This window comes from Scleropages formosus, chromosome 14 (genome assembly GCF_900964775.1).
Source record: "Scleropages formosus chromosome 14, fSclFor1.1, whole genome shotgun sequence".
In the NCBI taxonomy this organism is placed as follows: domain Eukaryota; kingdom Metazoa; phylum Chordata; class Actinopteri; order Osteoglossiformes; family Osteoglossidae; genus Scleropages; species Scleropages formosus.
In genome coordinates this window covers 8,730,289-8,754,910 of record NC_041819.1, presented here as the reverse complement: position 1 = coordinate 8,754,910, position 24,622 = coordinate 8,730,289, and the positions used below count along the sequence as shown (strand labels likewise).

At 42.5% G+C, this 24,622-nt stretch overlaps 1 protein-coding gene across 1 annotated transcript in view; it reads left to right on the top strand.

Annotated features, from left to right (window-relative positions):
* LOC108920599 (fibroblast growth factor 14-like) overlaps positions 1 to 24,622 on the top strand; it is a 103,924-nt gene that overhangs the window by 42,958 nt on the left and 36,344 nt on the right. The gene's annotated exons all lie outside the window — the stretch shown is intronic.

The window sequence follows — 24,622 nt, the reverse complement described above, 5'->3', positions numbered from 1 at the left end:
AAGTCACTTTTTATACCACAACACCAACTTCTTTGAGCACCTTGAGCACCAAGCACTGTAAATAAGCGCTGCACTTGAATCACAATAGTTTACGTCTCTGTGCGATCCTGAACCTGGGTAACAACCTGTGTGGAATGAACTGGACAAGAAGATTCAAAGGCATGTTGGGTTATTTCCTGCTGAAATGTACACATTTCTCATGATCAAAATTAGTTTCCTATAAGTGTACTCACACTTTTGACTGGTTGTATGCAGGTACAGTTGAAGATTTGAGAAAGCTGCAGTACCAGTTTATATATGCAGGTCTGGATGGATTTATCATTGAGAATTCAACGATTTTAAGCTTATACCAACACCATGAATAGTCATAATGTATTCTATTCAATGGTCTCAGGAAAACAAAGGACATTCTGATTGAAGGCCAGACTGTTTATGGTGGCCTCTTTGGTTCAATGGAGGGGAACACTTTTAGCAGCATCGGGGAAAGTAAAATATGCAGCTGAGGGCCAAAAACAACCACCTGGAAAGTGAGCCCGTTAATTTTCACAAGCTCATGGCCTTAAGGTGTAGTTGTACAGATTTCTCCACTCTTCATTTCTATTGAGAGCACTGCGCAAGTCCTCACGATCATGTAGCTGCAGATCGAGTACGTAAAGCTTGGTCATTCTTATACCCGAATGCCCAATGTATTTAAATTAACAGTATTGCTAATAAAGACATATCAGTTATATGCAGTACCCCTTCTACCCTAGCATCCAGTGATCTGGATAAGGTCTGGACTTCCATGACTCTGACAAAGACAAGTGGATGGAAGACAGTGATTGAGAAGTATGTGCAGTAAACACTGTGGGAAGAAAAAAAAAACTTACCAGTCTGACCTGGACATACGTAAGGAAGATATTTTTTGATATTCGTCAGTAGTGAACATTTTGAGTGCACTTGCTGGAAACTAGTGTTTTTTTTTTCTTCTTTGCAATACATTTGGTTAACAAGTTTGATCAGGAAATGTAAATGAGAGCCGATGTCTTCCTAGTTCTTCTGCAGCAGTTCCCAGAGATGCAGGACACTTGTGTGTCACTTTGATTTCACTCTTCTGTCCAGTGTGTCCCATACAAGTGTAACCCAGATTGCCCAGCCACATTTTATTGGAACACTAAATTAAAAATGCCTTCCTTATGGTATACCCAATATTGCCTGAACTTGCAGTTCAGATGAAAAAACAACAATGCCTGATTGAGTGGGTTTTGGATTTTTTAGACTGTTAATAACAAAAAAAAATTTATTAATTTAGGAACTAAAAATATGGAGTCTAAATCCAGAATAATTTGCCGAAAAGGTGTTTTTCTCATCTTTCCCACATTTTTCATTGTTTTTATTAATTTTGAAATCCAGAAAGCGCTTCAGCGTTGGTTGCATTGACAAGTGCTGTACCTTGGTGTCAAACCTATCTTTTCAGACAGCATGTGAAACGTGTCAACAAGGGACCTTGTTTATGTAGTCATGTGCGCATGTCCTCCGGAGCAACGGTACCCGTTAAAATTCGATTTGCCCATGTAGAAAGGGCCTTTTGCCTGTGAACCAGAGCAGGTGACATTGAAGGATACAGCTCATACTGGGGTATGACTCAGCTAGGGGGCACCTCTGACCCTACTCTCTGTCCTCCCACACAGCTGTCCTGCTTGTCCGCATTCACAGGAGTGCTGCTATGAGGCAGACTTTGGACCTTCTGGGACAGGCATGCAGCCCTCCACTTGTGGCGCGTGGGTCCACAGTGGGCAGAGTCATGATGCGTGGTGTGCGGTAGTATGATGGGAGTTATCCAGGTGACCCTATCTCATGGGCAGCAGCAAAGCAAAAGGAGTTGGGCACTAGAACAAGCCATGAGAAAGGTAATGGAACAATCAGTGGGACAAAAGACAGGACAGGGAAAAAACAAAATGAACAGACAGTCTGACCAGAAGTTAGATCGGTTTGACCTAAAATGACCTGTTCATTATTCAGCAGTGTGTCTACATATTTCATACGACTTTTATCAGATGTGCCTTCTAATATTGTCAAAAATGTGATGAGAATGAGAACGTTGCTAATTTCAATACTCACTGTACTTCACTAATAATTGCAGATTTGAATGCAGTTGCCCTAATGAACTGGTGGACGCTTCTGTAATATAGCTCCATTAAGTGGAACTATGTGTCTCATTATGCTTTTGAATAAATGGGGACCTGCAGCGTAGAGCTTTCAGAGCTGCCTGTTTGCTCTGACTCCTATGAGCCTCCCTCTGAGGTGTTTGATCCGAGGTTCAGACCCAAAACTGAGTGCTCCTCCTTAGTGAGGAGCTGTTGACCTGCTGGCAGGAGGACCTGGATGGACTGAGATTGTCTCCAGCTTGGCTGCTATTGGACAAGGGGCCTGTTCAATGTTGGGGAAGGGGCAGTGTGGTGCAGGTGGCAGTGGGACAAATGGAGGCGTGCAAGGGTCTAACGGTCACCCCACAGTGTCTTTCTCCAGGGTCAGCTCACGTGTCCAAAGCATGTTCTACTTTCATGGAGCCAAGACCCATTTGAGGAAAAGCTCATTAATAAGGTGCTGTTACACAACGCAGGGGACATACGGTCATGCTCCTGGCTAAATCAGCACTCTGCCTGTTGGAAATGGATGGGCCTCCTGCGGTGGCTCTCTCCTGCTGTGTTGGTACAGCCTGATCCGTATGTCCCTGTGAATCTTGGTGCAGAGAAAGCAGGCAGTGGGCAGGCCAGGGACAGTTCCCCCAGCAGGCTCCAGGTCTTTTATTAGGAGTGGAGCATAGAGAGTCTGATGTCTACAGTCCAGGCCCCAAGCCGATCTCTCCCTTCTGGAGGATTTCCTCCATAGCATGTGGCCAAATGAATTGGCTAGGAGCTACAAATATCTCTCTGCAGGCCTTTTTATTGTTCAGTACTCCATTGTACTCTTAGGATTTGTAAAATGATGAATAATTTATTACTGCACGTTGCAAAGAGGCGGGCAGTGATTTTCTGTTTCTGACAACATGTCATCAGCTCGTCGATACCTCGTCAACCTCCACCTCACATCTTTATTTTGATTTTAATTTATTTATTTTCATTGATTCACACGTGCAGTAATTATTGTATGGTCATAGTAGATGGATAATCATGGCAAGTGATCATGGCCAACTTGAATACTGCCTGCTGGACCTGTCCTGGTCCTGTTACATGATTTCACTTTTACTGTTTCTCTCTAAGCTTGTGTTGTGGAGCGATGAAACAGTATGCTGGAATAGGAGATTCTACCCCAGTATTTGAGGACTAACATAGTAATCACTGCTTTCACAGCAAAATAAATTCAAAGAAATGATGCTTCATTAATGAACAACCCTAGTAGTGACACTGAACCCAGCATTTAATGAATCCATAAATATATTGGTCAACAGTAATGGAAATGTTTGGCTCAGGGTGAATACCTGACCTTCCTTCAAGTATTGTACTCTCATGACATTTCAGTACGCAACTGGATAATTGTAGAGAGAGACTATTGCTTTCCATCCATTTTATATAACCCTGATCCTGAGCAAGGTTCTGGTTATCTGGAGCCTCTCCTGGAAACACCAGTCCCTTGCAGGGAAATCAAGCACTTTCGTTCACTCACACACTAAGGGCAATTTAATGTCATCATTTCGCTTGAAACACATATCTTTTGACTGTGGGAAGAAACCAGAGCACCTGGAGGAAACCTGCATGAACAGAGGGAGAAAATGCAAACTCCGCACAAATTTTAGCCACCTTTGTGGAAATGTGCCTAAATACATCGTACAGATGCCAATGCTATGAAAAGGAATCTTTTCTGAAGTCTACCTCTTATTCAGTCAGTCTTTTTTCTTTTTTTTTTTTAATTGTGCACCTTGCTGCATGAAAAATTTCCACTTACCTCATGGAGCTTGGTCCTTAAGGTCTGCAGCAAGAAGCTGAAGGACACAAGTATTGGCTTCTGCTTAACCCTACACCATCACCGACTAGGCAATAAGTGAAGAGCTATATTGCAGCTGAGTCATGTTCATATCTGAACATTTGTGAACTAGATTAGTGGTACGATTCTGCCTACATGTGAACCAGCTTTTCTGCTGAGTTGCCTTGTTCTTTGAATAAAATGCAGATCTGTCTCTCAGTACTCACTGGAAAAACTAAATCGCCACTAAACTGCCTCTACCTTTACAGGGTCAAATCCAGGATATGTCATTGCCATCAGTGTTGGTACTAAAATGTGTTCCGTGTCTCCGGCCAGGCGTTCCTTGCCCTGAAAGGCACTGATAAAGTGGGCTGCATTTATCTCTGCACTTTGTAAAGTAGGTTGCTTGTAATTGGCTGGTTTTAAATTAGAAAGCAGGGTGATATTTTAGAGCAGACAACTCCAATCTGAACTTGAGAGCCCAGTAAAGGCCCCCAATCTGTCTGTCTGATTTATGCTGGTGTATGTGCTTTATAGCAGCTTTTACCTTCTCATGACATCTATGGTTTATATCTATTTGTAGTGTAAATGATAAATTGTCTCATATTCTGGAAAGCATGATCCATTCCCAACCCAAAGGAACTTTTCACTTTCTTCTAATAAAGATTGCATAATTGATACTAAGCAATATGTGAGTAGTGTGTTTTGCAATGCATTTAGTAACTAAATAATATTGTGTACTAATATTGTAAACAGCAAATTTTGCTGTAATCATTTGTATTTTTGTTGTCCTCAGAGGTTTTTACTAAATTGCTATATTTTTGAAATGACAGGTAAATAAATATTGCAGACTACTTACAGACAATCCCTGCACAGGTTACAGAAAAAGAAACCTTTTGCATTTAATCTGAACCCTTAAGAACTCTTTTCTGTAGAATGACTCTCCTTATAGTGCTATGGAAGAAGACACCCAGTAACTTGTAGCTTCTGTGTTTATGGCTCCAGTAACTTAGTATCCAGGGGCAAGGAGTGTTTGTGTATGTGGTGGGGGTATACTAGTCCACTTACGACATTCTCGCAATGCATGCAACAATCGGTGGCATCACTGCTGGATGAAGACTGGGCTGAAAGCTTTGGAAATTCTTATAAAAATGAGTCATTCAAAATGTGTGGGTGTATAAGGGTTTTCCAGATATGATAATCAGCATTCACAGTGCAGTGCAGGCTGTCAAATATGCCTCTGACTCATGTTCAGTATTTTGATGGACTGAATTAAGGTGGAAAGGGCAAAACATAAAAGACAAAAGCAAAATTTTAGTAAATATTAATTAAAAAACAAATTAATGTTGCTGTAGAGATTTTGTGCGGTCACAGAGAACTGAAATGTACAAATGAGTTTCTGTGCATTAGAAATAAAACAAAATATGACAGATTAGCCTTGCAGTCCGTACTGTCTTGCTGGTGTCACAGAGTACCGGCTTTGTGTGCGGTTGTGTTCTTGATAATGTAGTTTGAAGCACAGGTAGTAAAGGCATAACAGATGTCTAGTATTACAGGTGCAGAAATGGTCAATTTTTCATGTAAAATGTTGAGAACATGTTTATTTCATACTTATTGTGTTCTTCTCTGAGTGTCTAGACACTGTGGCAAACATCTTTACTTTCGTTAATAATACATAAAATTATTATTTTTTTTGTGGTTGCACAGCTTTTTTTTTTTTGGTTTGTCAGCTTATTTAATTGCTTATTTAAGTGTTTCCGTAAACTCCCAGTAAATTGTAGACCGATCGAGTATTCAGGGTTTTCAAGTGTCCAAATGCAACGTGCTGCTATTTATGAATCAAACTAACTTGTTTATTTATTAAAACAGTTCCTATTTACAGGAGGCTGCAATTTCTCAAATAAAATATAAATTCATTTTTCTGAATGCTATATTTACATTTTATATTACATATGATTCTCACATCAGGTTTGTTTGTGATTCATAAAGCTGTCAGTTTCCAAAGCACTGAACAGTTCTGTTTTTTTTACATTGTATTTTTCATAATTGAGAATTTCTTGTAGCAATTTGTGATATATAATTTTTTTAAAGGAAAACTTTGAATTGCTTCCAGAAAATTTTCATTTTATCAGCTTTTGACAATCCAAGTGTACATTCCAGAAATAAAACTACCACTTCTGACTGTTTGTTGACATGAGAATATAATTTTATCAATAAACAGTATATGTGGGAAATATTCTTGAAACAATGAAATGATTAAGAACACCTAAATGCATATATAGTCAAAAAAAAGAAACAGGTGTGGAATTTTGCTATGAAAACTTGCTGATTGGTGAATTAATACGCATCAGTAAGTTAATAAAGAATAAAGAGTCATTTCAATTGATGTACAGAATCTGCTCCAAAGTGCAGTGATATCCACACAAAGTTCAGCTGCACAGCCTGGGCAGATTATAACAGCACAAGGCTGCACAAATATTTGCTCTGTAGACTATGTGGTTAATGGGCTTCCCAATGGAACAGCAAACAAACAAGAGCTCCAGGAAGGAAAGGCATCGTATTTGTGGTGAATAAACTGGTTTTGCATGACGACTTCAGTAGCTTAAATTCTGTTTTTGTCAAGCGAGTAACAATTATTGATCAATAGAAATATTTCACCAACTTGGCACAAAATGTACATTCCCTCTGCTAACGTACGGCATGGATTCTGTTAAACACGGTATGTTTTTGAGTATGCTCACGTTTTTAAAATATCTGGCTGGTACCTTTGTGTCCCAGTAGTCTTGTGCATTGCTCTGGGTTAACAGGGTATGCAGTGTATACACTATACTGGATTTCTATAGTAACAAATAGTTAAAGCTGCATCCATGCCTTGTCTTTCCATGTAAAAGTGCATTCATTCCCTGTCTCTCCACTAGAAAAATAGCAAACATCCAAAGGAAACCAGTTCAAAATGTACAACAAATCACGTGTCTGCTGTTGATTTGGTCCCGTGTCATGTCTTCTCCCCCTCAGTCTTCTGTTTTCTAGCATCACCTTCCCATAATTTTGTTTCATCTCGACTCTGACTCTGCTCCACCTGTTCTCCATTTCTGATTTATCTCTTCTTTAACTCTAGCCTCCCAATGATTCTTTTCTGCCTGTACTCCGTTTCTGCCTCATATTTGCTCCATGTCAACTGTAATCATCCTTCTATGTAATATATTTCTCCTGCTTTAGAGAAATTTCAGTGATTTTATTATTGTAAACAGTGGAAATCAATGCAAACCCAACACAATCCATGCACAGAGCAGAAGTTTTTTTCTTTTTTTTCCCCTTTATTTTACAGCACAGTGCAAGTGCGTTTGCTACATTTAATCAGGTAATTGCAGGGCATTCTGGCTGTTCATGATAAGGCCATAGAAACAGTGGGTGAAGCTTGAGGTCCTGCTACTTTAGTCTATACATGCAGTTATTGAAATGAAGCCCAGTCCAGCAGAAGAGTTACCTGTTGTGTATGTGAGTACAATAATTTTACAATTCCAGGACTCTTGATGAGACAAGATGAGCAGAGTGACTCTCCCAGCAAAGACACATTTAGTGACATGCGTGAAAGGGCTCACCTGAAGCTCACCACAGCCCATGGCTCCGGCATGCCAACAGCCCACTTGCTGTGGGAATTCCTATTAGCAGGGCATAGCGGGTGCAGTGGGTCTGCCAACTCATTTGCCTGGATGATATTCAAAGCTGAAATGAGCCTTTGAGATGCTGAGCTTGGGTGCTCCTGCAGAAATGATTTCAGAGCAGAGCAGCTGACAGCCCTTTGTGGGGAGTAGGATGGAATTTTTGGTGCTCAGATTTGTTACTTTTATTATGGCTAATCTTTTACTGTTTTTATTTTTAGTGCTGTAGATGTATGCTTTTGCTGTACATCAACATTATTTTTATTTGTTCATTAATAAGTGGCCCTGCAATAAACTGGTGCCCTGTCCATGTTGTACTCTGTCTTTTGCTTCTAGGATGGGCTTTGGACCTCCACAATCTTCCATTGGACATACAGTTACTGATATTCAAACATGGGTTGTGCAAAGTTACATTTACTCTGTTACTTAAAACTTTTGGAATTTGATGTTTTTGAAGAAATTAAACTTTCAAGACTTTCAACTTCTGGAAGGTGCAATTTGATGTTGGTTTCACCCCTGCTCAGTCTATGTGGAGTTTACATGTTCTTCCTGTGTTTTTGTGGGTTTCTTCCAATGCTCCAAAGACGTGTGTTTAAGGTGAACAGGTGGCTCTAAATGGCTTGTAGTTTTTGCATGTATGCATATTGCATTGCTGTGGTATATAGATATAGATGGGTAATTGACTTAGTGTAGTGTATCTAGCATTGTAGCTCTAAATTACTAAACTGTATTCTACATAATAATCATTGTGTACTGCTCTTGAGGAAAGCATCTACTAAATGTATGAATGTAAATGTAACTGTCTTGTATTGCTCAAGTGTCAGGAGATGCACCAAATCCAAAATCGGCCTTGTAAGTACACGGATGCACCCATCCCTCACGTGATATGTTACATGAAATCACCACTTTAAGTGATTTCCAACTGTGATACTTACTGTCAATTTCTCCAGTAATAGCTACCCAACCTTAAAAACATGTAAATAATTTTGAGTAGCTTGATACAGAAGCCTTGTGGGATGCTTTGGAAAAGTGACAGCGGGATTAATAAGTAACTAAGTTTGCTTGCAAAAAGGTGTCTGGTAACTAATTATTAATAAAAATACTAAGCAGACTGTGGTCTTTTATTTATTTTGCAGTTATTTGATTAATTTATTGATAAACCTCCAATTTTTTTTATTAATTTCAGGAAAAGATGTATAGATTTTTCCATAGGTTAAAAATATATATTGAAGTGTACAGGTAGAGCTGCCACCTTGTATTTGAAGGAGGCAGGTTTGAATCTCACCTACTGTTGTAGTACCCTAGAGCAAAGTACTTGCCCTGAGTAAGTTGCTTTAGAGAAAAATGTCAGCTCAATAAATCAATGCAAATGTAATGTACACAGTCAACCAGATACCAGTCCTTCTTAGAATGAATGAGGAAGACTGAAGTTCATGTATGCCATTATGTAGCATTACTAAATTGTCTTACTGATTGCATACATTAAACTTGGGTTAATAAAGCAGTCTTGGCAGGGTACTAATGATTTAAGTATGTGTCCTCGGTTTTGCACTCTCGCATCTAACCAACCATAATCTGACACATCCATAAGTTGATTTGCACTTCAAAGTAAACCGTTCACATAGACCTATTCCCATTTTCTCCATTTCAGACAGAGCTGTCTACTCTCTTTTCTCATTTTCTGTTGTCATTAGGATGATGTGGGATGGATGCAGCTGCTCACATTAGGTAGCCAGTAGAATCCTATCTTTGGCGCTGCATCTGATTATGAGAAAGGCATATATAAATTTTAGTTAGCCTCTATCACAATATTCCTAGTATCCCACACCTCCTTTTAGATGTTCTACCTCCCAGTCCCCCAGATAAATCCAGTTTTCAAGACTGTGGAGCACCCCTTCTGTTGGCTACACCTGCGTTCCCCAGTTTCGCGGCAGCGCTGGATGTAGTGGTGTGGTGCGATCAGCAGCAAGCAGCCCTGAGCAAAGTGAAGCGCCAGTGTTTATGTGCAATTGCACACAGTATTTTCCATGTCAGCTTTGATTTAGACTGAGGAAAAGGCCCCAGAGTGGCCTCACTAATCAGCGCCAGAGCTCCACATGCTGTGATTCAGCAGAGACAAGATGCATATTTTATGAATATGGGCCTTCATAAATTACTGTGGGAAAATAAGTGTGGCTTTGGCACAGTGGTATGTGGTTTTTACCAGACCATTTTTTTTTCTTGTATTTGCTGTCTGTTCTAGTGTCTGTGTTATTAGCATAATGTCATGTCAAACTAAATGATTGTGTCCATATTTTTTTGGACTTGTCCTAATATAAACAGTGTCAAGAAGCTAGAAACAAAAGAAAAATTTCAATACCCAGTTTCTTTTCATTTGTGCTTATATTGATTTATGGGACAGCTGGTAGTGTAGTGGTTAGAGCTGCTGCCTTTAGACCTAAAGGTTGCAGATATAAATCCTACCTCCAGTTGTGGCAGCCTTGAGCAAGGTACTTACCTTAAATTGCTTCCGTAAAATTACCTAGCTGCATATATCGGGGGGTGCGGTGGCACAGAAGGCTTCTCCGGGTCTTGCTTTCTGGTGGGTCTGGGGTTCGAGTCCTGCTTGGGGTGCCCTGCGATGGACTGGCATCCTGCCTTGGGTGTCCCCCCCCCAAAAGCTTGTGACCCTGCTTGGAACAAGCAGTTTCAGACTGTGTAAATTGGTAAGTAATTGTAAGTTACTTTAGTCAAAAGGGTTAGCAAAATTAATAAATGTTGTTTTTTTTTCTTTTTTGTGGAGCTATTAACGTGCCTTTTTTGCACAGTATAAATATTAACATCATGCATGGATCCTTGGTTCTGTCTTTGGGTCATGAGCAAACATGCCCTTGGTGCTGGCAGTAAATGACCTTTCCGAATTTGCCAGGCATTTTCTCCAAAGTGACCTAAAGCTGAAAAATACAGTTAATGTTTCATAGGGTAAAGTGTTAATGTGAATTTCGCTGACACCAACATTCAAGGCAACTTACAACGTTATATGGACAACTTACAATTATTTATACATAATTATTATAAATTTAGGGTAGGACATTGGCACAGCGGGTAGTTCTGCTGTCTCACAGTGCCTGAGCTGTTTGGGCTTAAGTTCAAATCCAGTTCAGTCTCTCTTGTGTTCTCCCCTTGTTTGTGTGGATTTCCTCCATGAGCTCTGGTTTCCTGTCGCAGTCCAAACATGTGTTTCAATGAATTGGTGATTCTAAATTCCACTTAGATTGTAAGTGGCTACCTGCGATGGACTGGTGTCTCATCCAGGCTGTACCCTTGACTAGTTTTCCACCCTGTGCTTCCGGAATAGGCTCCAGAGTACTGCTACTCGGACTAAGGCAAGTTGTTGCCAGTAGTGAGTGAGTAATATAAATATATACAGCACGTTATTCCTACGGTATCTATTCAGGTTAAGTACTTTTATCAAAGGTACTATAACAGGAGTGTGATTTGAACCCAGACCCTTCAGACCACAATGTAGCCTCCCTAACCAATACGCTATATGCCAGCCTTTATGTAATAAACAGAACTCCCTTTATTGAAATGTTACGATTTTAAGTTAGGTAAGCAGGTTTTGCTTGTTTCCATTTTTGCACAGCGAAGACAGAATAAAATATCTTAGTCATGAGAATTCTCAGAATGCTATTGAACTAATGCTTGAACAGTAGTGGTTCTGTGTGATTAACTGTATATTAAACAGACTGCATGTAAAACTAAGCAGTAAAAACATGGATTGTGTGTAATGAGGGAAAAATATACTCCGCTTTTATTGTGAACTGGACTCAGAACTGACCTTTGCTGAAGCTCTACACCATAAAGAATGTCAGCTCGCCGAGAAGGCACTGGTGCGATTCTGTGGCTTGTCTGATTCCGATGAACAGTTTGGAGAGATGATACACTCTAAACATCCCCCCTCCACCAAGAACACAGCAGGAGATATGGGGACATCTCAGAAACCTGTAGAGCCGTACAGGCTGGAAATACCAGCCCCCAGCCTTCCGAGCTTCGATGTGACGTGCTTCCCAGCCCTCTGGAGATTCCTTGAAGGACCACGCTGGGCTGTTGCTTAGCAACGGCAAGTTTCAGCTGCATGGAGGTTCTCTGAGCTTTATCAATTAAGGCAGGGATGGGGAGTTGGGGAGGGTACGGGGGATGCTATGATTCAGCAGATCTGCTTGCCGATAGAAAGATCCCCTCTCCTTGATAGATGGTAATTCCCAGTCTCCTGTGAGGACTTGCCAGACCGTTTGGAGTAGAAACCATCTTCTCCCTCCTTCCATCTTCTTCTTATAGGAACCTTGAACAAATTAAACTGACATAGTATACTTGGTGAATTTTGGTCTGTAGTATAGAAAGTCTGCATTCATACTCAATGAATAACACATTCTGTGTTCATTGTATTTTGTTGTACTTACCAAATCAGTCCGTATTGTTTTCTGTATACATTTTCTAGTAAACCATTCTGGAGTGATTTTACAGCAGCAAGTTTTAAAGTATGCAATTAAAAAGATTTGCAAGTTGGTCAGAATTTTCTATTAACAGAGAAAGTCTACATAACAGACAATTTTTTTTTTTCCATGTTTCTCTACTGTCAGGACAGATAGATAGATAGATAGATTCCCAAAGCAAATTGCACAGCACTCAACTTTCAGGTTTGATATGGTTTTAGTGGAGTTTTTAAAGAACTTGAAGGAAAGTTCCTCCCATAATGACATGATTTTCAGGTCACTCTGACTTGACATATTTGTGTGACCAGCATTCCGTCCAGGGTGTTCTCCCCATCTTACAGAATGAATTTTTGGGATGAGCTTTATATCACTGTGACCCAAAATGGATTACAGGTCACTGGAGTGACTCTCAAGGTATTTTGTTGGATAAGAATACAACAGATCAGTTGGTCTTGTGATATGAAATTGCTGTCTTATGGTCCCAATTTCTGCACTGTCTGCTGCATCTTTTGAGATTTATGGCTACTTCTGTAGTGCAGCTCATACATGTGTGTGAGAGATGCCTCCTCCCCCTTTCTGTGTGAGTCCCACATGACCCTCACCTGAGGACATCCCTTTCTGGGCAACGTGCTGGGGTTGCTGCGCAAAGAAGGGCACCCTGACGTAAACTGCAATCAAAGTCATGTTTCTCTCCCTCCTCTTTTTCTCTTTCTCAGCATACTTAGATGTTTATCCTTCCCTTTCTGTTGCCACCTACCGTTGTGATAGGGGAATACAGTAACAGTCAGTTCTGGTGCGGCTGAATGCATTAGCCCACCCTGCAGATTGAGTCTTTAATCTTGACCCTAAGAATTGATTTGAGAAGAATAAATTAGTCATTAAACATTTCGAGAATCAATGCAAAGTGTGCTTAAATAATGTTATATTTCAAATAGGTTTTATTCTACCTTTAATGAGAGTAAATTGCTTAACTTTTTCACTTTAACATTTATTCAGTTTAATATTTAAGATTCTGGATTCTCAAAGGCCAGTTTTTTTTTTTCTTGAAGGACCAGCTCACCTTTTCCATTTCTTGTATAAATGGTAACTTAAAATAATAATAGCAAAACTGGTGTTGAGCTATAGTCAAGGGGAAATAGCGGAAGTCTAAAGATGCTGCAGTCTAAGTCTAAAGACATTGTTCTCGTCAGATCTGGAAGGCTGCCACTGCGATTTATGGCGGCTATATTTTAACTTTGATTTCATAGAGGAGTGGTCTGTGTTAATAGCTCAGGTATTAAGTTTAGTACCCAGGGACATCCATCATTTGCTCACCAAGCATCGCTGAGCATGACAGTGTTATACGAGTGAAGCTGGAAATTGAGCATGGGCCACGTAATATAGCAAATCTTGACACATAAGTGAACATGTTACTACACTTAGCTATGAACTGTTCATAAAATTTCCTTTGGTAAAATCTTTGATCGGCTTCCGTCATTCTTTATGGGACAGCTTGTGTCTGTATTTAGGTCTAGGTAATTTTCAATGTGCCTTAGCATTTTTAAAGCATTTTGTGGAACTTGAGTTTCTGTGATCCAAGGGTGTTTCTGACAGCGTTCTCAGCTGTGTGAAGAAAGTGAAGTAAGATAATTCTGCTCATTGTCCAAAACATGGTGTCAGGATCCCTGAGGACCAGACTCAAGGTGAATGCAGGGGGCGTCACCCTGGGGCTAGCAGACACATCAAGCACACCTGAACCCAATAAACATCAACACCCAACATTACGCTGCTGCAGCGTAAAAGGAGTGATGGCCAAACATCTAGTTGCGGAATCTTGATCAGCTCTTTACTGCTTTTCCTAGCAATCCAATAGTGATCCTCGTTCCGTGTGCACTCACATGCTTCTGAAGTCCTGTTCACAGTGTGTTTGTGATCTAGTCTAGAGCTCCAGCCCCATCTGCGTCTGTCCTCCGTGCCCTTGTCCCAGTCCCATGTTCCTGCCCAGTCTAAGTCATGCTTCTGTGTACTCAGTCAGTTTCCCTTACGAGGCACTCTGTGCGTCTCTTTGCTCCGTGTGCCTCGTCTCACTTCGTCTCGTTCTTTCTTTTGCACAATGGACACGCACACACGTACATATATGTAGTTGTATAAAAGGTGAATATATATATATATATATATATATATGTATTTTTTTTTTTTTCACGCTTTTTGTACACATTAGTACACAGAGCAGCACACATCTACGTCTGTGTTACTTCCGGACGTGACACATAGATGTGGAATGAAAGTTTCATACTGGAAAGCCTGTAATATTACTTGTAATAATTCTTATTATTGTTTTGTTCTGTGGGTGGGGTGGTGGTGCAGTGGGTTTGAGTGGGTCCTGCTCTCCAGTGGGTCCAGGGTTTGAGTCCCACTTGGGGTGCCTTGTGACGGACGGGCGTCCCGTCTTCGGTGTGTCCCCTCCTCCTCCAGCCTTGTGCCCTGTGTTGCTGGGTTAGGCTCTGGTTCGCCTTGGGACAAGCGGTTTCAGATACTGTGTGTGTGTTTTGTTCTGTGGCATAACAGCGAATACATTGGAGTTCTGAATGAAGTTCTGATGGGGACAGTATTGAGGGACTTCTTTGAACACTGAGGCCTATATGTCCCCAACCCTGTAATGTCTATGCTATTGTGTTGCTGTTGTATTCCTTCATTGTCTATTTATTTACAGTTTTTGCTGGTGCAGAAGCCTTCAGTGCATTTCACAGTACTAGTTGATTGGACTCCCAGGCTGCAGTAAGACACACTGTGAAAACAGTCATATCTGGCGATAAATCCTTCTTTGGTCATGTTTTTCTATATTAGAAATTGCTAAAAAGTGGCTTTTTCCCTCAAGTAACTGAATGGGTTAAGGACTGGCGTGTCCCTGATGCGTGCGCTCTGAGTTTTGTCGGAACATGCCTGTCAAAAGCACTAATCCATTAGACAGGATGCCATCCGCTAAATGGAGTCATTGCGTAACTCGGCTAAATGAGATGACACTTCATCATGTCATAATTGTCTTATTTGGAAATGGCTGCTGCTAATAACATTACATTTGGGCAGAGAAAGAGAGGCTGGGGTTTTACAACACCTGGAAGCCAGGGTTAGGAGCATTGTGTGTGTGTGTGTGTGCGTGCACGTGCACAAGGTTATTAAGCGGGGGTGAACTTCCGCGTGTGTCGTAGCGGCTGACCTGAATTGCGATCCGAGATGCACCAAAAATGGAGTAGCCTCCTGTGACCACTTGGGGGCATGTGAGTTGTCCTCAACCAAAACCAGAGCATGTCTTTGAGGCCTTGCAAGAGTTCTCCTTTGCCCTTTCCTCCTCCGTTCTTCGCTCCACCTAAAGCACAGGCGTGTGATGTCAGTGCTGGTGATCAATACATTTATACCAGCAATATCTGCTACTCTTGAATGGCGCTGAATTCTGACGAGTAAACTACCCCTTTGCAGCTCAGACTTTTACAGTTTCGCTTACATAACCCTGAAGTTGTGCGAAATATCAGATATGAGATGTTTTGTTTTTACATAATGTTGTTTCAAGCGCACGGGTTGCATTATAATTAACGATCATTAACATGTCAATGAAAACAGCTCTGCGAACATCTCTTCTTGACAGTAGGCATATTGCCTCTGCTTCCCCAAGTGCCGTATTACATAACCCCTTGTACTGTGGGCTTTCATCAGGAGAATACAGTGGAGCACAGCAGCATCTCCTGGAAGTCACAGGTACCGTGTAACTACTTGTCTAATGTTGACATTTCTGAAATATATTTCAGTGACTATGTATATTTTCACTGATGTTTAAATGATTGTTTCTTTCTAATTATTATTGACACCGTCGAGTCAAACCTAACCCATAGCAACCACCCGCGTGGTTTTCATAGCAAGGGAGGAGCAGAGGGGGGGTTGCCAGTGCCGTCTTCTGTATGTTGGGGGAGGCACTCGCTGGGGGGAACATTGAACCGCCGTGTACCCTGGGCAGGGGCTCGAACCCCCCTACCAGCCAAACCCGTCGCGCCACCACATCCCCCGGTTTCTTTTAGTACTTGGGGCAAAATAGACCTCTTACCGCCACTGCAAAGTCTGGAAGTTTCTCGCTATAATGTGTGAGAGAGATTATCCCTGCAAACCCTTTATGTAATTTGTGTCCTTTTTGTTCCCAGCCAAAGCTCTTCTGCTCGTACCCCAGATGGTGCACAGTTTTCCTGTCCCTGTTGGAGCAGAACACTCGCTGGCCTGAGAAGGTGGGCTGGGTAGCCTTGGCCCATATCTCACAGCTCCAGTGTGAAGGAGATGCGTCCAAACACGCCGTTTGCCACCAGATCCCACCTCTGAAGCTGGTTAATCCGGCCTATTTAGCGGCTGTGTTGTTAGAGCTCCCCCCTCGTGAAAGGTTCCTTCTTCATTTGCTCCCGAGTTTGTCCTTCCTTGACGTGAAACAGGTTTTAATACAGTTGAAAAGGAGGCAGTTTCCATACGAATCAAATGAAGGGATATGGTTAGCTTCCCACTTTGCGAACTGTCATATGCTATCTGTAATCATGTTTGTATTAGTCTATGTCTAGTCCAGTATGTGTGTCTGTAGCCTATATGTGTGAATGTGCACTGTAGGTTTGCTCTAAACTGGAAACAAATTCCTTGTATGCTCAGGTATATTTGGCCAATAAAGCTGATTTTGATTCTGATTCTGGTGAGCACTTGTCCCGGTAAGAGCTGCACTCATTTTAAAGATTACCCTTGAATTATAAAACCTTTGGTGAATCAGATCTGGGATGGGTAAGGTCTATATTCTTACTCATGATTATGACACAAAATGAGCGCATGGTCTCTCACATGTGTAGGAGACCATTTGCCTTGCCTTTTTCTTTTGCGCAGGATGCACTTATTTGATGACTCTGCTTAATGGGTCCAGATAGACCGTGGGAAGTTTGTGATGGCCTGGTGTCTGCCTACAGTTTCTGAACTTTCCATTCAACTGGAACAGGCTTTGTTCCCCTGATCAGGCGTCTCAAGTAGTTCTCTTCTGCGGAGACAGACGGCTCAGCGTTTTGCAGAAGTACTAACAGTTGCTGATTCAGACACTGCTCCTGTTATGAGTGCTTTCTTTTGAGAAGGGGCTTGTGGATCAGGTGATTAAAAAGTGCTATTTTATTTCCATATGTAGGCTACTTTTATGAGTAATTTCAGTGTACTTTGAATTCTTGCCCGGTGGAGCTCTAAGTATGTATGTATGTATGTATACAATGCTGACTGCCATTCAGATAACGTTTCCTCTAGTCTAGTCTTCACATGTGCCTTTATCTCCCCTCCCTCCTCTCTCATCATGCTGCACCTTCTTGTCCCTTTTCTGGACTCGTGCCCCCCACAGTTTCACGAGCCAAATCTGTTCTGTCTCCCTCTCCTCCTGCAGGGCTCTGGTCCTTCTCCACACTCCGTTTCCCTTCGCTGCAGCCCTTGCTCTGCCTCTGTCCGGCTCGGGTCCTTTTACATGCCTTTTTTTGCCGGGTGCCACTGTCACAGCCATTGCACATGTAATGAGGTGAAATATAAGGCTGGTCTGGGCAGAGCTGTAATGATAATGAGAAAAGTCCCACACATACATCCTACATGCTTATAACCATCATGCCCACCTTTCGAACTGAACTGCAGTGTGCTGGTGCATTTCTTTCTCCGTTTTCCTTTTCATCATTATGCTTTTTCTTTTTTCTTTTTTAAATTCAGTCCTTTTCAGTCATCTGCTTTAGATCGCTAGTCCCTTGCACAGGCTGCTCGACTGTGAACAGAAGTCTGAATCAACACCGGAGTGCGGCTGACAGGCCTGTCTCTGCCTCTTTGACGTACGCCCTCTCTGCCTCCGGAGAGAGGGTTTATGGGTTCACATGCTGCTTTGTTTCCACATGACAGCCCGTGTTTGGTTCTTCCGGAGAGATCACGGACCGTTCATTTCGCCATATGCCGACTCCCAGCAGAGGGCAGTGTTATAAACTTCTAGGCTTTGCTTTACAAATTGGATTCAGTTGAACTCAGTGGCTTAATCTCCTCACCCTTTACAGACACCTCAGTGACATCTATAAAACAATTATGGTTCACCAGTCATCACCAAATCATTCAAGAGCGTGTTATGAAATGCAGGGATAATTTTTCAGCACTGTAAGAAATCATTGCACTATATGTCTTGTGGTTTATTGATATTTAAATATCCTTTGTCTGAATCCATCTCATGGGGGTGCGGTGGCGCAGTGGGTTGGACCACAGTCCTACTCTCCAGTGGGTCTGGGGTTCGAATCCCGCTTGGGGTGCCTTGCGGCGGACTGGCGTCCCGTCCTGGGTGTGTCCCCTCCCCCTCCGGCCTTACGCCCTGTGTTACCGGGTAGGCTCCGGTTCCCCGTGACCCCGTATGGGACAAGCGGTTCTGAAAATGTGTGTGTGTGTGTGTGAATCCATCTCAGATGTATCTGTTAGTAAAACATCTTTCATTATCAGCGTTTTACTGTACAGGGATCTGTGGGATTTTGCCAAGTGGTCACTTGGGCTTGCAGACTGCGTAACAGGCAAGTAGCTGCACAAAGGCTGTCTGAAAGTCATAAAGATCCTAAATTGTTGCCCCTGCATGTGTGGGTGAGTTAAAGTGTCAGATTTCATTCATGTTTCTGAGCTGATGGGAAGCCCCATTTGAGTAAAGATCATAAAGTTTTGGTATTTTACGCACTAAACATATCTAACAAAGATTATTCAGTGGTTGGCGACAAACTGGCAGCCTGTCCAGGGAGCCCTCTGCTTAGCCTTTCAGCCTATACTTCCAGGATAGGCTTGAGACCACCATTACCCTGACTTGGACAAGTGGCTAATGAAAGTGTGTGACTGAATGATCGTGGAGTTGTATATGCAGTATTTCTCTGTTCTTTCTATTTGAAAACTCGGTTAAGTACTCTAATTACTATCATTCAAATTACATTTTTTCAACAACTAGCAATATTAATACCTTAATCATACTATACAGTTTTAACTCACGGAAAACTCCCAGATAAAATCGTTACATGAAATTAATTAAACCACAAACTGCTTGATGCATAAAAGTGATAACACAAACATATTTTCAATATTTTTATATTTTGCCATAACAAAAATTAATTCTACCTTGTTTTAATGTTATATTATCACTAATTGATTATCAATAACCACTTGTCCAATACAACATTGTGATGGTTCAGATTTTTATGCAATTTGAACAGTTAGATTGCCAGCAGTCAAGAGGAAAGAGGTGTCTGTTTAAAGCCCCACTTTTTACCTTTTTATATTATTTATATTTTTTGTATTATTTATTATTTATAGCTTAAAGTGGTAATGTGTAGTGTGCTAATGCTGTTGTTTCAATCTGTACATGGACCGCTTTTGTTTTGAACCGTGGAGTACTCATTTCGAGGAAGTGCTTCACTGTTGAATATTCTCTTTTCCCCTTTTTGAATGAAAAACACATTCCTACTAAAGGGCTCCTTTTCAGCAGCAAGGATGTTTTATCTGGTTTTAAAATGCTCCACTTTATTAATTTTAAACAAAGTGACTGAGCTCAGGGAACACTATTTCAGTAGCGATCCAAGGTGAGTGCGGTGTTTGTGAACTAAAGAACTGCAGGCGCACTCAACAGAGGAAACATGAAGAAGAACTGAAATTGTCTACCTGTTTTTTAATGACAGCATTTTTATTTTTTTTACTTTGTTTTTATTCAGCTGTCTTTATACCAGCTTGCAGACAGCCTGAAAACTATATATCACCCGCACTGTCCATGGAATGACTTGTTTTCCCTTAAATCTTTTGGTTGAAATAAGACATTACGGTTTTTTTGGTAATCGCTTTTATTGTCCGCGCTACAATTGCTTCCCTCATTGAAGCATTTTGTACCTGTGTGCACTGTTGCCTGAAAGCCACACAGCAGCTGGCATTGAATTGTCCCTCTTAAAAGCCTGCCACCAGCAGAAATAACTTGAAAGCAAAGGTGTTTGGCATTCTTATATCAGCTCTTTTCCCCACTGTTGTGGAAATAAAATGATCACATGATCACATGAGTTGTAGTGAATAATAAGAGCATTTTATGAAAAACTGGTATGAATTTTCATTAGTGGTTTTTCATTATGTGGGACCCGGTGATATGAGGGCTAAGAATATTTGCATGAAGCTGCAGATCCATATGAATAGAGCTCTTAGTACAATAACTGCTGTCAAGTGCTCTGCGTCCTTTATAATGCACTGGTGTGTGTGTGTGTGTGTGTGTGTGTGTGTGTGTGGTGGGTGATTCCTGATGGAGTCTCTTATGTATGGGCTAACGCAGGCTACTCAAGAGCTCTCTTTGTCAGATGTCTCCTTACGCTGAGCAGCCTAGTGCTCCTTTCTCTGTAGGAAATAGTGAACATCACTGTTTTTCTCTTTGGGGAAAGACTGAGTAATGGAGAAGTGACCTCTGTGGAGTATGACCATGCGTGGAAGCAAGCCTACTGTACAATGATGTGTTGCAATTGGGTGGAATGCTGGTGCTGCAGGTAGTTCCGCGCCGCACATCTCCTGGGTCTGGATGTGTGTTCAAATCCCGCCCAGTGTCTGTGTGGGTGTTCTACAGTGTAAAGGAAGGTTTCAGGTGAGATGTGACTCTGAATTGCCGTTAGGGTTAGGGTTATATGTTGCTCTGCTCTACAGATGGATGAATGACTTTTCGTAGTTTATTACTTCTAGCATTCAAAGTCACCTTGGACCCAGGTGTCATCAAAATACTAATTAATAATAATGAAAATGTGAACGGCCAGAAAATGAGCACACCATGCAGCTGCATCCATGATGTATCCTTCAAGCTCTGCTCCATGGACAATGTGGGAATGTACATTATCCCATTGTCGTTTTCAGCAAAAAAAAAAAAAAAAAAAACCTTTTCTTTGACTTTAAATGACAATTTCTTTTTCTTCTCTTAATGTTTGTTAGACTTCTACTTATCTTTATTGTTGTTAGTATTGACAGTATACATAAACAGCGATTCAGTAAATTATACTCAGGTGGTCTCTCGAACCTTTCAAGCCTCTGGCGTTCAGCGTGACACGTATGAATCATATCGTAAAGTTTATCATTATGTAGTTGTTAAAGGTTACTTTTGGTCGCATCTTTTAAGCTTCTAAAAATAAGCTTCCCCACACACTCTTTGCCTTTTTCCTTCCTAATAATCAGCAGCCTGGAGTAGTTTTGGCTAATTGATATTCAACAACCCTTGCCGTTCCTTTAGAAAAGCATGGTTGTGCTGACAGAACACTTTGAGAGGCTGCATGCTTAAAAACTGGATCAAAGGAGGAAAAGACGTACCGAGCATCTGAGCTGTCTGCAGGCTCTCTGTGCTGCGGCTCACAAAAAAGGCGGAGTGTTCCTCCACCCCTCACCCCCAGCCCCCTCGCTTTTTACCCTCATGTGGTTAAAGATATCTCTTGCATGTTAAACCTCTCTCACGTGCAGTGTGACTTCCTATTGTATACCTGTTTTGCTGTTGTACCTGGGGTACGCAGAGCATCTCATTAGCATCATTTAGCAGGCTCTTCTACGTTGCGAGGAGAGGTGACTGTCTTGCTTACTAATGTGTGTCACTGTCTGTACTGCCAGGGATACATTCGCTGCTCTCAGCATGGGAGATGAAGCACAACGTCTGACGATTTAGCAACAGCAAGGTGCATCCGTCAACTGTACGACATCCACACTCAGCATACTAATGAGCCATAATGTAAGGCTTTGCCTGGAGCTTCTTGAAAACACACTAGGGATTTTTCTGAAATAGCCATAAACTGGTTATCAGTGTATAGGGGGAAAAAAAAAAAAAAAAAAATCTCAGAGAGGTTAGAAAGTGGAAAAAAGTTTTAATATGACAGTCAGCAGACACAAAGGTAGAAAAGAAAACAGGGATATGCTAATTTTGTAAGTAAATTCTTGTACCAGTGTTCTTTAATATCCAGGAAAAAAAGAAAAAATAGGCTCGCATCGCTGAGTCGATGGCCTGCACTGAGCAGGTTATGCAAAATTAATATTTGTGGTTAACTTTCACAACACACTGCATATGTCTGTGAACAGGTTCATTGCAGACCTGAAAAATGTGCTGTACAAAGAATATCAATAATGTTACAGATGCTGAGAGACGTATTACAGCCAGATACTTTTCCACACGGAACAGCCTGCACTGCATGTCCTGCACCAGCAGGTGGCATAATGTTTAGGGCTGTTGTCTGCTAATCTCAAGGCCCTTGGTTTAAATCCCATCCTGCTGTAGTACCTTTGCTCAAAGTACCCATGCTGGTTTTATGCATTAAAACATATCCTGGTGTATAAAGGGGTAAATTATTGTAAAGTTCATAATCTAACATTGCATGTAGCCTCGGACAAAAACATCAGCTAAATAAGGCTTATTAATAATCGTAATAACAGCAAACATGTGGCGTGTTCTGCTAGGGAATGATTGTTTGGGGCAAAGTGCCCACTAGAGGCCGGAGGTGTAACTGCAGCGCCTCACACACTGCACACGCACTTGGACGGGAACGTCCGCCCCTGCGCTCCTCTCCTGCCCTTGGAATCAGCCAGGAGTCTAAAAACCGCAGCTTCTGAGCCTCATTTGATCTTTGTATTTCACAGGCTCTCGGTGTCCAGCAGCCTCTCGGGGACACACACGTGGCGTGCGAGGGACGTGAACGTGCGCGGTGGTGGTGTCGGCGTTACTGTGACGTCCCGCCGCTGTTTCGAGCGCTCGACCTTCGCCGCCAAGAGTCGCGTTGTCACCCAGAACGGTCCGTCTCCAGTCGCCAGCGGAGACCGACTTCGTTAGTGCGCCCTTCCATTGCAGGGCCCGACGGCAGGGGGCCCCCGAGAGTCTTTCTCGCGTCGCTACAGGACTGTCGGTGCCCCCCAATCTCCGCGCTCCCCCCCCCCCGCGCTGGAGGACTGATTAGATAAATGCGGGTGTGCGCGCGCGCGTCGGACAAGGTGCGCAGGCGTTGATTAACTTATGCAAATGAAGGTGTTTATTAAATAAGGGAATTTGCGTGTTTAGCGGTGGTTCCACGCACGGTCCAGCACTGACCGCGCAGCAGCACGATCACGGTCACCTTCCCCCAACCCCCACAACCCCCACCCCTACAAACACCTTGTCGACTGAAGACCGCGCGCGACCACCTTCACGTATAATAACATAAAAGTATTATAGCCGCTCTGCTGGTTGCCTTGCATACACAGTATTTAATGTACAATTTCTAATAGCATCCTAATGAAAAACAAGGGGGTTTTCTATTACCAAATGAATAAGTTGAGACGAGAATTGAAATGAGATTGAAATGAAAGGAAAAAAAAAAAACGAACGCAATGGAGGGACGAGCGGTGATCCGTTCCGTGTTGCTGTGAGACCCCCGCGTTAAGGACCCCGGTGTTTCGGGGCTGCTTCGCGTCCTTAACGACGCCCCGGTCGTTAAGAATTAAACAGCCCCCATCCGCGCGCGCGCCAGGTCTGTCTGCTGTGATCGCGTTTGATTGTGGGGTGGGGATGGGGGGGTTGGTTCTCACACAGCCCGAGCAGAAGTGTTGAATCTTTACTACAGGCTCATAGCGACGGCAAACAGCGGGGTGATCTTCATTCGCAGGCGGCACCCGCAGGGTGGGGGTCGCTTTATTCCTCCCTCGAGAAGATGCCGAAGGAGGTGGAAGTTCATCCGACTTGTTGATGATCGTCACTCGTTCGTTGCTCTGCTCATGCATTCATCCCACGGATCGAACCACACATGCCGTGACCGTCGCGTTTTGCCGTCGATTCGGAGGCTGGACGCGAGGGGTCCGCGTGCTGCCGCCGGTGGCTGCGTGCGATCCGCGCGTGTTTCCATCTCTTATTATTGACCACCTTCTGTCTGAGCGCCTCTCGGTCGATCGGGGCGAAACGACGGGAAGAAAATAAAGCCTCGTTTTCTCCAAGTTTTATTTGTCCGAGTGCACTGCCGGCGGGCCATCTCCAGAGCGCTGCTTTTTCCGCACGTCCTGTGACTCTGTGTGTGTGTGTGTGTCCGTGTCTCTGTGTGTGTGTGTGTGTGTGTGTGTGTGTGTGTGTGTCCAAGTGCCGCTGCCGCACGGTGGTGCCTCGCTTTCCGGCGCGGAAGCAGAGCGCGTAGACGGCATTTGACGTGACGCGAAAGAAAACGGAATATAACCAGATAATCCGAAAGAGCGCCGGATTTTATACATTTTCCATCAATTCATCCGAAGGAAGTTGATGCATAAAGGGGAACATCTGCTGCGAAGTTCTCGTCCTCAGTGATGGTGTGCAAAGCCTTCCATAAATGATGGACAGGAAAGAAGAAATAACGGGATCAGGGGGCTCTATGTGTGGCGAGGGGGCGAATGCCTCTCAACTTGATGGATTCTGGAGCTGAGACATCTCCTTGTTGACAGACGACCTTCAGAACATCATTAGAGCCACATTTTTTTTATCATTATTGTTTTTTGGTGTCTGATCACAAAGCCTAAGCTGAGAATTCATCTCCA